Raw genomic sequence first — 13,663 nt, 5'->3', positions numbered from 1 at the left:
AACTATGTGGTTATAATTATATAAGTCAATATAATTACAAATTGACTTCAATAACAAAGACTGAATAAGGTTTTAGAAAAACTGAGGTAAGTTCTATTAACATGTATTTTAAGATATAAAAAGGTTAGAAAGAGAGATCAAACCTTTTAAGGTCAGGTTCATGAGACGTGAAACAATAGTTCTCATAAAATTCTGTTATGACACAATAAGGCTCTTAATCTTGAATATTCTTTTTTTTTTTTTAAGATTTTTTTGTTTATTTCTCTCCCCTTCCCACCCGTCCCCCCCAATTGTCTGCTCCCTTGTGTTCATTCTCTGTGTGTTCTTCCATGTCTGCTCACATTTTTGTCAGCAGCACTGGGAATCTGTGTCTCTTTTTGTTGCATCATCTTGCTGCATCAGCTCTCCGTGCATGCAGCACCACTCCTGGGCAGGCTGTGCTTTTTTCACACAGGGTGGCTCCCCTTGAGGTGCACACTCCTTGCACGTGGGGCTCCCCTACACAGGGGACACCTCTGTGTGGCATGGCACTCCTTGCGCACATCAGCAATGTGCATGGGCCAGCTCACCACACAGGTCAGGAGGCCCTGGATTGGAATCCTGGACCTCCTACATGGTAGGCAGACACTCTATCAGTTGAGCCAAATCCACTTCCCTTGAATATTCTTGAATACATAAGCTACATTCTTTTTTTAATACCTATACTGAGATGAAATTCACACACCGGTTGATTCACTCATCTAAACTATAAAATTCAACGGCTTGTAGTATATTCAGAGCTGTATAACCATCAGCACAACCTATCTTATAGCATTTGCAACACCCCAAAAAAGAAACCCAGCAATCCTTAGCTGTCACTCCCCAATCTTCCCATCCCCCTCGTCCCACCCTAGGAAATCACTAATATACTTTGTTTCTATGGATTTACCTATTCTGAACATTTCATATAAATGAAATCATACATATCTGGTCATTTGTAGCTGGCTTTGTGACAGTTTTTATTCTATTTATACGATATCCCAGAAAAGTCAAAACTAAGGGCAGTAAACAAAGCTGTATGTCAGAGAAGGGGATGAACTACAAAGGATCAGAGAGAACTTTCTGATGTTGGAAATGTTCTATAACATGATGGTAGTTATGGTTAAACAAAAGCTGCTAAAGTTAATCAATCTGGGGAGCTCCTAGCTTACAACATGGGAGGTCCTGGATTTGGTTCCTGGTGCCTTCTAAAGAAGATAAGCAAGACAGTGAGCTGATGTGACAGGCTGGCACAGCGAGCTGATGCAACAAGAGACACAATAACCATAATGAGAGACACAACAAAGCAAGGAATGGGGGTGGTTCAAGCAATTAGGTGCTTCCCTCCCACACGGGGGGTCCAGGATTTGGTTCCTGGTGCCTCCTAAAAAAAGGAAGATGAGCACACAACGAACAGACACAGCAAGCACAAACAACAAGGGGGGATGGGAGAAATAAACCTTTTTAAAAAACCTACTCTATACACGTAAAAGGGTAGATTTTATTGGCTATAAAATATACCTCAATAAACCTGATTTCATTTTTTTAATACCAAAAGAGCAACAAACTGCCGATACACACAACAGGGATAAATCTCAAAAGCATTAAACTAAATGAAAGAAGTCAGACACAGAAGACTATATATTATACAACCATTTATATGAAATTCTCAAAAAGGCCAAAAGTAGTTGCCTTGTGGAAGGAGTAACTGCACAGACTAGTACAAAGGAACCGGGATGGCAGGTGGGGGGTGGGCAGGGGACAGTGGAAATGTTTTATTTCACAATTGTGGTGATGGTTACCATCTTAGTTTCCTAGTTGTTAAAACAAATACCATGGGTTGGTTAAACAACAGGAATTTATTGGCTCACAGTTTTAAAACTATGAGAAGTTCAAAATCAAGATGTCAGCAAGGCAGTGTTTTCTCCCAGAAGACAATAGAATTCTGGGCCTCGCTGGAGGAAATCCTTAGTCCTTGGCTTTTCTCTCTCATAGCAACACATAAGGCAGCATCTTCTCCTTTCTCTTCCAGGTTCCACTGGCTTCTGGAGGCTCCCCATGGCTGTTCTTCTCTGTGGCCTTCTCTATAAGGCCTCCAATAATAGGATTAAGACCCATCTTGGGGAAGCAGATGTGGCTCAAGCTCCAGGGATCAATTCCCGGGGCCTCCTGGTGAAGGCAAACTGGTCCACATGGCGAGCTAGCCTGAGTGGAGAGCTGGCCCATGCAGGAGTGCAGGTGTGTGCAGCAGAATATCCTGAGCAGAGAGCTGGCAGAGCAAGATGACGCAACAAAGAGAGACACAGAGAAGAGACAATAAGAGACGCAGCAGACCAGGGAGCTGAGGTGGTGCAAGAGATTGAGCACCTCTCTCCCACTCCAGAAGGTCCCAGGATCAGTTCCCAGTGCTGCCTAAGGAGAACACAAGCAGACACAAAAGAACACACAGCAAATGGACAGAGAGAGCAGACAACGGGGGTTTGAGGGGGTAATAAATTAAAAAAACTTAAAAAAAGACCCATCCTGATTTGGCTGGACCGCACCTTAACTTAAGTAACCTATCAAAAGGCCCTGCCTTACAATGGGTTCACACCCAAAGGAATGGATGAAGATTAAGAACATGTTTCTCTGGAGTACATAGCTGTAAGCCACCAGAGTTATATTTGTCAAAACCTGTAATATTGTAAATTTTAAATTAGCAAATTTTGTTTATGTAAATTATATTTTAATAAAGCTGTTTTTTAAAAACTAAGAACTTATAAGTAAAGAAGAAAGCAGATGTGGCTCAAGCAATTGTACGCTTGCTTCCTACATGGGAGATCCCAGCTTACTTCCTACACGGGAGGTCCCAGGTTCAGTTCCCAGCGCCTCCTAAAAACAAAAACAAAGAACAAGCAAACAAATGAAAGAACCAAAAATCAATTCAGGGGAGCCAATGTGGCTCAATGGTTGAGTGCCGACTGCCCACATACAAGGTCCCAGGTTCAATCCCAGGTACCTCAAAAGAAAAACAAAAAATAAGGAATATGACTACACATACTATCGATCCTGTGATAAATAATGATTCATAATAACAAAAAGGTAGAAACAACCCAAATTTCCATCAATAGATGAAGGGATAAACAAAATGTGGTTTATCCATACAATTAAGTATTAGTCATAAAAAAAAGAATGTAGTTTTGATGATACATGCCAAATATGGATGAACTTTGAAAATGTTATGCTAAAAGAAATAAGCCACATACAAGGACATATATTGTATGATTCCCCTTATACGAAATAAAGATGTAGAATAAGCAGATTCATAGATATAGGAAGTAAATTAAAAGTTACCAGGAACTGGGGGAAGAGAGAATGGGGAATTACTGCTTATAAAGGTAAACAGTTTCTGTTTTTGGGTGATGAAAGAGTTTCAATAATGGAAGGTAATAATGGTAGCACAACACTGCAAAAGAAATTAATGTCATTGAATTGCACATTTAAAAATGGCTTAAATCGCAGATTTTATATCTACACGTGTGTGTATATATATAACCACAATAATAAAATATTACATGATTTTAAGGTTTCTATTAAGAAAGTATATGAACAAATAATATTTAATAGTTGAGTTAGTTACTATGTTAAGTGAATTCCATTTAGTACTCTTATCAAATCCTCATTACAGTCCCATGATAGGAGGAACAGAAGGCCAGAAAGAAGTAGAGTTTGACATTATCCCTATTTTACATGAGAAAACTGAGGTACAGACATGTAAAATAACTCACTCACGGTCATGGATTTAATAAATGATGGAACTAGAAATCAAAACCAGGTCTTTGTTACCTTCAGCACCCAGGCTTTTAACCGTTCCCACCAAAAAAATAACCTTAAAACTAATATCATTACACCAAACATTTTATTCCTTTTTATATGAATCCTTCTCAGTATAACTGCATTGTTTATAGCTGTTCTAACACTGTCTTTCAGTAGAACTGGACCATTTAAAATTCTTAGTAAGTTTTCCAGCTGCACTCACTAGAAATGTATACTAGTCTAGAAAAAGAAACAGTTAAGAATTATGGCCCACGACGAGTCATCACCAAGGACTTACAGATTCTTGACCCATGTCTATACACGCCTTCTTTAAAAAATAACTTCAAAAAAAAAACTTCAAACAATACTTTCATCTCCTATTCTGATTAATCATGCATTTATGAGAAATGGAGAAGTAGTTAGAAGGTTAACTAAAAGGCTCTATAACAGGGGTTCTTAACTAGGAGCCCATGAACTTAAAATGAACTTGAAAAAAAAACATTCTTGTGGGGACAGGTTGGTGTGGGTATGATACATTTATTAAATAATACACAGTATAGTGTGGACTTAGTAAGGGTTCATGGTTTTCACCTGACTGGCAAAGGGATCCATGGAACAAAAAAAAAGGTTTAGAACCCCTGCTCTATAATAACCAGATCCATCAATCATAGCAACCAAAAGCTGGAAAGAACCTGAGTTCTTCTGTAAAACAATCCAATTGTGTAATATGAAGAAACTGACGTCAAGGTAAGATTTCTACCACTCAGTTTCCATACTAGAAAATTCTAACAACATCCTGAGTTTTCTGGACTTATACTTCAGAGTTGTTATATCCAGGTAGCTAAATACAGATGAAATTAACAAATGGTGATTTAACCTTACCTATGTAAAAGGTAATAATTTACAGAAGGTGAGTAGGGAGTTATTGCTTAGTGGATACAGTGTTTCTATGTGGGGTGATGAAAATTTTGAAAGTAAAAAGTGGTAATGGTTATACAACATTGTGAATGGAATTAATGCCACTCAAAAATAGTTAAAGTGGAACTTTTTATGTTATATATTCACAATTTTTTTTAAATGCATACAGATTAGAAAAGAAGTAAACTTGTCTTTAGTCTGCACACAACATGATCATGAATGTAGAAAAGCCTAAGGGATCTACAATAAAGCTAATAAAAATAAGTCAATTTAGTAAGGTCACAGGATTCAAGGTCAAAATACAATAATCAGTTGCACTTCTATAAAGTAAAAAAAACAGGAAGTTGGAAACTGACGTCTAAACACTAATTGCAACAACATAAAGCAATTTGAAATACTTAAGGATAATTTTTAACCTACAAAGCACTGCCAACAGAAATTAACAATCTCATGGATTGGAAGACTCATTATTGTTAACCTGTCAATTCTCTCCAAGCTGATCAACAGATCCAATTCCATCAACATTCCCAACAGATGTTTTGGTAGTGATTAACAAAATGATTCTGAAATTTGTATCAAAATGAAAAAGACCTAGGTTAGCAAGCACAACCAAGAAGAAGAAAAGCATTAGAGACTTACACAGATTTCAAAACCTTTCTATAGCACTACAGTAATCATACAATAATAAATGTTTTTATATACAGACAGATGAATGAGTGAAAAAGAACAGAAACCAGAAAGAGACCCCAACTTATATAGTCAACTAATTAAGTTATCAAAGTAACACAATGGAGTCTTCAACAAAAAGCACTAAAAAAACTTCATATCTGTATTTTAAAACCTGATCCTCAACTCTTTTTTTCACATGATACATAAAATTTCTACCAAAGTGGATATTTAATCTAAACATAAAGTAAAAACTTCAACAAGAAAACATACGAGAAAATCTTCATTTCCTTGGGACAGACCAAGATTTCTTAGTACATAAAAAGTACCAAAAATAAAAGGAAAAATTTATAAACTTTATTTCAAAATTCAAAACTCTTGCTTTTCAAAAGGAGTTAAGAAAATGAAAAGGGAAGACAACAACTGAGAAAATATCCTCAAAACATATCTGAAAAGGACTTGTATCCACAATATACATTTTTTTAAATCTTACAAATCAATTAGTACACAAACCCAATTTAAAAATTGGAAGTTGACTATTTTCCAGATGAAGAGATACAAAATTTAATAAGCGTAAAAACTAGGCTCAATATCATTAGTCATCATGAAAATGCAAATTAAAAACAACAAAAAGATATCACTACTCCCCTATTAGAATGGCTAAAATTTAAAAGACTGACAAAACCAAGTAAAAAGATGGGGAAGTCTCAGTGATGCAGGTGGAATATAAAATGGTAAACTCACTTAGAAAACAGTTGCACAGCATCTTATAAAAGTAATCATACACTTAACCTAAGACCCTGAAAATGCACTACTGGTATTAACTCAGGAAATTTTTAAATTAAAAAAAAAAATCCAAGGACTTGTACAGCCAAAAAATGTAAACAACGCAAATGTCCAAAATTGGTGAATAGATCACATGTGATCTATTCAGTTAACACAATGGAATGATACTCAGCCAATAACATTGAGCTATTGAATAAAATAACTGAGTAAAAGACCTTCCATAGTGCGGCTGGGGGAAAGGGGTTCTCTCATACATTGCTGGCAAAATGGTACAAACTCTATGGGGGGAATTTGACAATACCTAACAAAAACTACGTTGTGTATTTACTCTGTAACCTAACAATCCCACTTCTAGGAATTTATCCTACAAGTATACCCCCAACAATATGAGAATACATATTCACAAGGTTATTCATTGGAGCATTACTTGTAACTGCAAAATACAGTTTGTACGGGTATTATCTAAGTTATCAAAATACAAATGAAACTGCCGGAATAAACTATGGTACATATACATAATGGAGTGCTTGCAAAGGGGGAGGGGAAGTGGGAGGAGGAGAACCAGAAACCATTGAAGGTAATTAGATCCTAAGGATGGGGAAAATGGGATGGAAGGGATATAGGAAAACAATGTTGTATACCTTTTGTATAGTTTTGACTTTTGAAAGCATGGCAATTAATCTACATATTCGAAAAGTAAAATCAATCAGAATGGGAAGGGGCCTTAAAATATGAAAATGGGTTTTTTTTTCTTCTTTTGGGTTTTTTTTTTGCTTTTTTAATTTCATAAACATAAATTTTTAAAAACAGTAATTAAAAAACTACCTTGAAATTCAAGCAAACTAGTGAACATAATTTCATTCCAAATGAATACCTTAACTACACTATGCAGATAAGGAGAGTGGGAAGTGAGGAGGGGGCAGAAGGAAGGGGAGGAAAGGGATGGGGGGAAGGTGGAGGCAAGAGGTAGTTTTAAGGTTATCCAAATAACTTAAGAACATACTATCTATGGTCAGTCTTGGGCAGTATGGTGTTGAGGAGTGGAAAAAGAACTATAAACAAATTTTCCATACATTTTAAATAAATTTTTTATTGTAATGAAATGGGCAAAGCAATTCTGAAACTATTTTAGATGTATTAGAAGATTGAGCAAATGAATAAATTTATTGATGCCTTTGGGGAACCAGGGTTCTCATAGCCTAAGGGATGTGTGAATATGAAATGGGAAGTGGAATAAAGATCTTTGTAGATATAAACTGAAATTGGACATAATTATATCAACTCATCATTTGTAAAATATGCATATACCTTATTCAATGCATTGTGTGAATATACACACATGTATGTATAGGTGTGCATGTGTGTATATAGGTATCTGTATAAACACACATTTATTTCCTAGTTCTGTCTGCTGAAAGGGTCAAAAAGAAGACAATTCAGAAGCAACAAGGACACCTACACTACTACCCAGAGATCTTGGTTAGTAACATCTATTACTATTCCCCACAAGGACAGGGGAACTGGACTGAAGGAGCTCCACTGGCCAAATCTAGGACAGAGTGAGCACCAAAATAATTAAGTAGAGTAATGAACCATTCAATTGAATTGAATTGAAATAAACCATTCAATAAATAGGCACTCATGAATCCATATGGACAGACAGGGCTCCTAATTACAGAAGATTGCCAAGAGCAATGAAAAAATTACAATTTTGCAACTGTCATAATAAAAAGTTGGAACAGACAAAGAATCATCAAAGAATGCTAAATCTAGAGAAACCTGTCCTCAGGATATTTGCATTGTCTCTCCACAGACTGCTTATTGCTTCCAAGAGAGGGAGGAAAAAGTTATACAGTGGAGAAATCTGGAAACACCTTGGCAAAGTGACCAAAATTAACATTACATGGAGAGATATGGCTCAAGAAGTTGAGCGCCCACCTCACACATGGGAAGTACTGAGTTCGGTTCACAATGCCCTCTAAAGAAGACAAACAACAAGCAGACATGAAGCAAAAAAAAAAAAAAAAAACCCTAGCAAGAATAACAAGCAAACCAAGGAGCCACCTGGGGTGGGAGGATTAACACATACAAAGAGGGACAGAAGGGCGCAGTGGATGGACACAGAGAACAGACAACCAGGGTGGGGGTGGGGGGAATAAATAAATAAATAAATCTTTTAAAAACCACACACACAAAGAGGGACAGAAAGGCATAGTGTGCCTCCAGATGTTATGTGTCTTTTTCTCAGGGTATCACATCACCTATGCATATTCCCACCAAGAATGAATAACTTCAGTCTAATCACAAAAAAACTTCAGGTAAACATAAACTGAAGAACATTCTATTAAAGGAGGAGAAAGGGTGGGTGAGGGTTGGATTTTTCAAAAATGCCAATGTCATAAAAAACTAAGGCTGTGCAAATATTCCAGGAAAAAAAAAAAAAGAGGATAAAGAGAAATTATGATTAAATGCCATAATTGATCCTCAAACGGACTCTACTTCAAGGGAAAATGCTTAAGAGCCATTATTAGGTCAACTAACAAAACTGAAATATATTTGTATCAATGTTAATTTATGAAGATAATAACTATATAATGGTTATATAAAAGAATGACCCTGTTCTTAGAAAATACAATGGAAGTTTTAGGGGAAAGAAGTATGATAAATGTTACTTTACTTCAAATGATTCGGAAAAGAATTTGCGTGTATAAATGTATATACAAGAGGGGAAGAAGTGAGTAGGAGCAAACATCAGGCAAGTGGGTGAATCTAAATAAAGGAAATCCAGATATTCTTTATACTATTTTTGTTTTTGTAACTTTTGATTCCAAATAAAGTTTTTAAAAAACACACTAAACTGTATACTTAAAATGGTGAATACAACAAATTTTATTTTATACATAATTACTGTAATAAACTTTTTTAAATAAACACATATATACTATGGAAATCGTTCTCTGCTATATTCAAAATATAAAGGGTATATGCAATAATTAACTGGAGGACTTTACAGGGAAATAGCAAGAGCTAAGGCTGGAGTCATAGATAGACCCCCAGATAATGGAGCATTTCAAATGTCAGAAGGGAGTTGGTACTTTTTCCTGTATATCAGGGAAAGGTAGCACAAAGTTTAGAATATGGTTAAAGATACTTTATTAGCAAAATTTTAAGTGGAGGAAAAAACATTTAGCAGGCAGCAAAGGAATTATTAGACAAATACAAGCATTAAATTATGGGGTCTTGGCTGAGGAATCTAAGATTAAGGACACAAAGTAGGACAAACGCAAGAAGACAAGAAAATATAAAACCAGATAGGGCCTGTTCATTAAATATACTAATGGGGAGGGGAAATGATTCAAATACGATGACTCATATTTGAAGCCACGCTAACCAAGAGAATGACAATGTTATTAACAAAAAAAAAAATTTAGCTAAGCAAAGCATAATTGCTTTCTCAACTATCAGACAACTTTTTCTATTCTCTTTTTCACTATTCTGCTGCAGTATTAAAAGTCTGGAGAAGGGGTTAGATGAAATGTTATTTGTCAGCACAAGTAATCTGTCTTCACAAGGAGAAATAGTAATATAGGTGAGGTTAATTCCAATTTTGACTAAACAGCTTTAAAATAACTTACATATAAAGAAAAGGTTGTGGGGGGGCTGCCTCATATTAAACTGTAACGTACGGTCCTCCAATTCCCCTCCAAAATTATGTATATAAACATATATATATGAATTTATATATTCATTCATTAATAACCCATTCATTCAATTATTATCATTAAAGAGAAAGACATCTCCTTTGGGATAGGGAAAGATATAATGTTTGGAAATGGGGAGAAGATCAAAGTCACAATTTCTTTCCTTCAGCTTTTAAGTTCATGTATGCCTCCTCTCCTCCCTGTCCGCATATCATAGCATAATCTGAGAAGAAAAATACATTGTTAGCACACAGTTTTGTATTTAAGTGAATGGGTATGAGATCTCTGAAGGAGAATGGACACCCCAAAATTAATTTCCTGGGAGCTCATCAATTACAGGTTGCATAGAGCAGGGGATTCCAGCAAAGGAGCCTGAGAAAAATCCTCCCATTGGGTAGGAGAAAAATCAAAAGAAGTGGAAAGAAACAAACCAAAACAGTAGAAGTAAGAAGAGGTGACAGTGGAAGGAAGTATAATGTCAAAAATGTGACTCCAGTGCCTTCAGGAGGTACCAAGAACTGTTTATATTCCTATGGGAATTATCTAGTTAAAAGAGTGAAAAGTAATGTTGAGGGGTGGGGAAATAATAAAAATAATAATAATAAAGCGTAAGGAAAAAGAAGAGAAAGATATGAAGCATAAAACAAGTTTAAGATTAAATCATAAAGAAGAGGGCAGTATCTTCAAAAGGCTGAAGTAAAAAAAAAAAAAAAATTACGACTAAGTCAAATTACCTGACTAACCAGTCAAATTACGTCTGAGTAGGAGCTTGTGTTTATTGACCTCTGACTCCAACCTTTAGCAAGTGTTTTGATCCTGAGAACAAAAAGAAAAAGAAAGAGAAGTCAGATATTGAATTTTAATGTCCTGTCTTTATTTTATTATCAGTTACACATGAATTAACTCCTTCCATCTTCACTGGACATATAAAACAAAAACAATAAAGTTATCACGTGCACTATATCTCTCCCTAGGACTGTTGAACTAATACCTTATTTTGCCATATATCACTACTTTGGCTTAGTGTCAGGTACAGTGTACATATATTATCATGGTTAGTAAACACAGATAATGCAAAATAAGAGTACAGCAGGTAAACTCGCAGTGCTGAAAAGTTAACGAAACTGAAATTTGAACCTGTCAGCTGGATATTCCCAGCTAACCAGGTGAAATGAATGCTCAACAGCAAAAAGACATAAATACTCTGGCAAAAGCTGACACTTAAATACCCTTGTCCAAAAAAGATAGTTACCCAATAAATGGATGGATGAGTAGATGGGTGGGTGGATAAAGCAAGTAAGCAAAAAGGAGGGGGGGGGGGGGGGAGAGGAGTGAGGGAAGGCTCACACCCTTTATGTTTCCTTTTCCTCTATAAAAAAAAACATATGGGTCAACAAGAAATTTTTCTAATGCACAAATTATTTTTGATACTTTCAAATATGCTTTCTCATTACCTTTAACAAGTGGTTTGTTTTCCAAAGTTCTGAAAAAGTCACATGCAAGTCAATTTCCTGGTTTTGATATTATCCTAGTTATTGCGTAGGATGTTATCACTGATGGAAGCTGGGGAAGGACACATAGGCCCTCTCTGTATTTTGGTAAATTTGTATGGGTCTAAATTATTTCAAAATAAAATTTTTAAAAACATTTTAGAAAGGGGTTGGGTAACTGGGGGAGGGCAATTCATCTGAAAAATCTGCAATAAAATACATGAACGTGCAAAAAGCAGGCTTTTTACACTTGAGGAAACAGGAAGGCAGGTTCTGGTACAACAATGTGAGTCTATAAATATGTTCTCCCTCAACTTATGAATTTCTAAATGTACCCCAAAAAAAGCAGAAATCTGACTGCCATTAATCCTAGTGGTAGCTATCAAGACATCAACAACCATAATTATCTATGCCTTAGAGTTAGTAGTATTCATGTTAGCCTAGTGGGAAAAGGGGAAGAAAAAAACGGATATATTCACAAGTTCACTACCACAGCAATGACCAATTTGCATGCAGTGGATAAGGAAAAGCAACTAAAATCTAGCTACAATATGTGAAATGTCTGTTGGACCTCTGAAACCCAAATGAGAAGGGGATAATCAGATAAAAAGGGTAAAAAGTATATCATATGTGTTTTACAAGGGAATAAAAGGAAAATCCAGGTAATAGTATCAGTGTCATGCAACTAAAGTCATAGAAGAACTGATATACCTACTAAAATTCTTATTTATAATGATAGTATAGTCTCCAACTGATAAATGGGATATGGTCCAAAAGTAAGCTGGTTGTATTTAGAACTTTGCCTGTATATTCCAATCTACAGTCGTATAAGTAACAAGTTGTTAGCTCCATGGGGATGAGGTTTGCACCTAAGGAACAAGAGGGGAACAGAGTAGGGAAAGGAATTTGAATCAGAAAGTTCCTAGTGCCATAAGGATTGACCTATAAAACAAATAATGCTGCCTAGAGCAGAAGATCAGTGAGAAAACCTACATGAATGTTCACTATTACTGCTTCTCACAGTATCCGAATGAGTTTTGACCCAGTCAGTCCCCACCTAGCCAATCCCCAGGACCCAGACACTCGACAAAATTCTCCCCTCCCAACAAGTATATTAGCTTAACTAGAGAGGTCCCCTCCAAATAGTCACATATCAATGACTGGCTTGCCTACCAGGAACATGGAAGAACAAGGAGTGTCTAAAAAATACTATCTACCAGGACCATATAAAGTATAGAAGTGCTAGAAAAAGTTGTTAGTTAATTAACTTACCTGGAACTAATATTCTACAAAATCAGGTCTTAGCATATTTCTTGGGACCTTATTTTTTTTAACTTTTTCAAAAATAAGCTTATTCTTACCCCTTTTTGTAATTTAGACTTTAGCTAATGACACATACAAAAATCAAATTACATTAATATACAAGTGAATATGACATTGCCCAAAAATATTAGGGATATTGTGAAGGTAGGGGGGAAAAAAACATTAATTCTTTACTAAAATTCACAGAAAGGTGAAATGAGATCCACCTCATCAAAGCCTTTATCCACCTCATCAAAGCCTTTATCACTAGAAAACTAATGAGGAGGAAAAATCAAACTGATTTCTGTTAATAGCCACTCCAAGAAGATGTGCCTGGAGGCCAGAACAAAGAATCAAACCAGGAGAGGGGAGTTGATAGGGAAAAGAAAATCTAAACTACCTAACAGTGATTCTTGGAAACATCAACTGAACAAAAAGGAGCCCAATTAAATATTATGAACATATTTTTCTTTTGCTCTTGAATATGGCAGGGGGCAAGGACTCTATTAATCATATTAAACTCAATCTTTCGATGCTGCTACTGGCAATGCTCCTAGGAACTAGCTCCTCTCACTTCACCAAACTCACAGAAATGGAGAACCAATGTCCACTACTCTTCAAAACACGAAAAGTTTATGCATCAATTAAATTTCAGGTTACTTAAAAGATGCCTAATATAGGTGTTAAATTTAACATTCTTTTACAATTAGGACTATTCACTAAGTGATAAGTATGTCCTCTTCAACAAATCTGCAACAATTATGTAACTATACTGGAAAGGAAAAAACAAATGTAAATTAAAATGTCTGAAAATTTAAAAGTATATGAAAAAGTGGCACTTATCTTAAAGCCATATAAACTTAACTCAATAATGTATTGAATAAGTGATGCTTATTAAGTGATGCTGTAAAAACAGAAGACTTGACTTTTGAAAACCCAGGTTTTGTGAAGTCCAGCTTTCTGAGATGACCTTGTACTAGACATTTA

At 35.7% G+C, this 13,663-nt stretch overlaps 1 protein-coding gene across 4 annotated transcripts in view; it reads right to left on the bottom strand.

Moving 5' to 3' along the window:
• The window catches only part of NCOA3 (nuclear receptor coactivator 3), a 142,689-nt gene that overhangs the window by 50,125 nt on the left and 78,901 nt on the right, over positions 1–13,663 (bottom strand). For 2 of the 4 annotated variants that reach the window (XM_004469929.4, XM_004469930.4), the window contains exon 2: positions 10,619–10,700. The exons of the other annotated variants lie outside the window; for them this stretch is intronic. The gene's annotated coding sequence lies outside the window, so the exon portion shown is untranslated. The remainder of the gene's footprint in view (positions 1–10,618; positions 10,701–13,663) is intronic. 4 annotated transcript variants of the gene reach the window in all.

The sequence above is a fragment of the Dasypus novemcinctus genome, chromosome 24 (genome assembly GCF_030445035.2).
Source record: "Dasypus novemcinctus isolate mDasNov1 chromosome 24, mDasNov1.1.hap2, whole genome shotgun sequence".
NCBI classification, from domain to species: Eukaryota; Metazoa; Chordata; class Mammalia; order Cingulata; family Dasypodidae; genus Dasypus; species Dasypus novemcinctus.
This window is presented reverse-complemented; position numbering and strand designations above follow the sequence as displayed.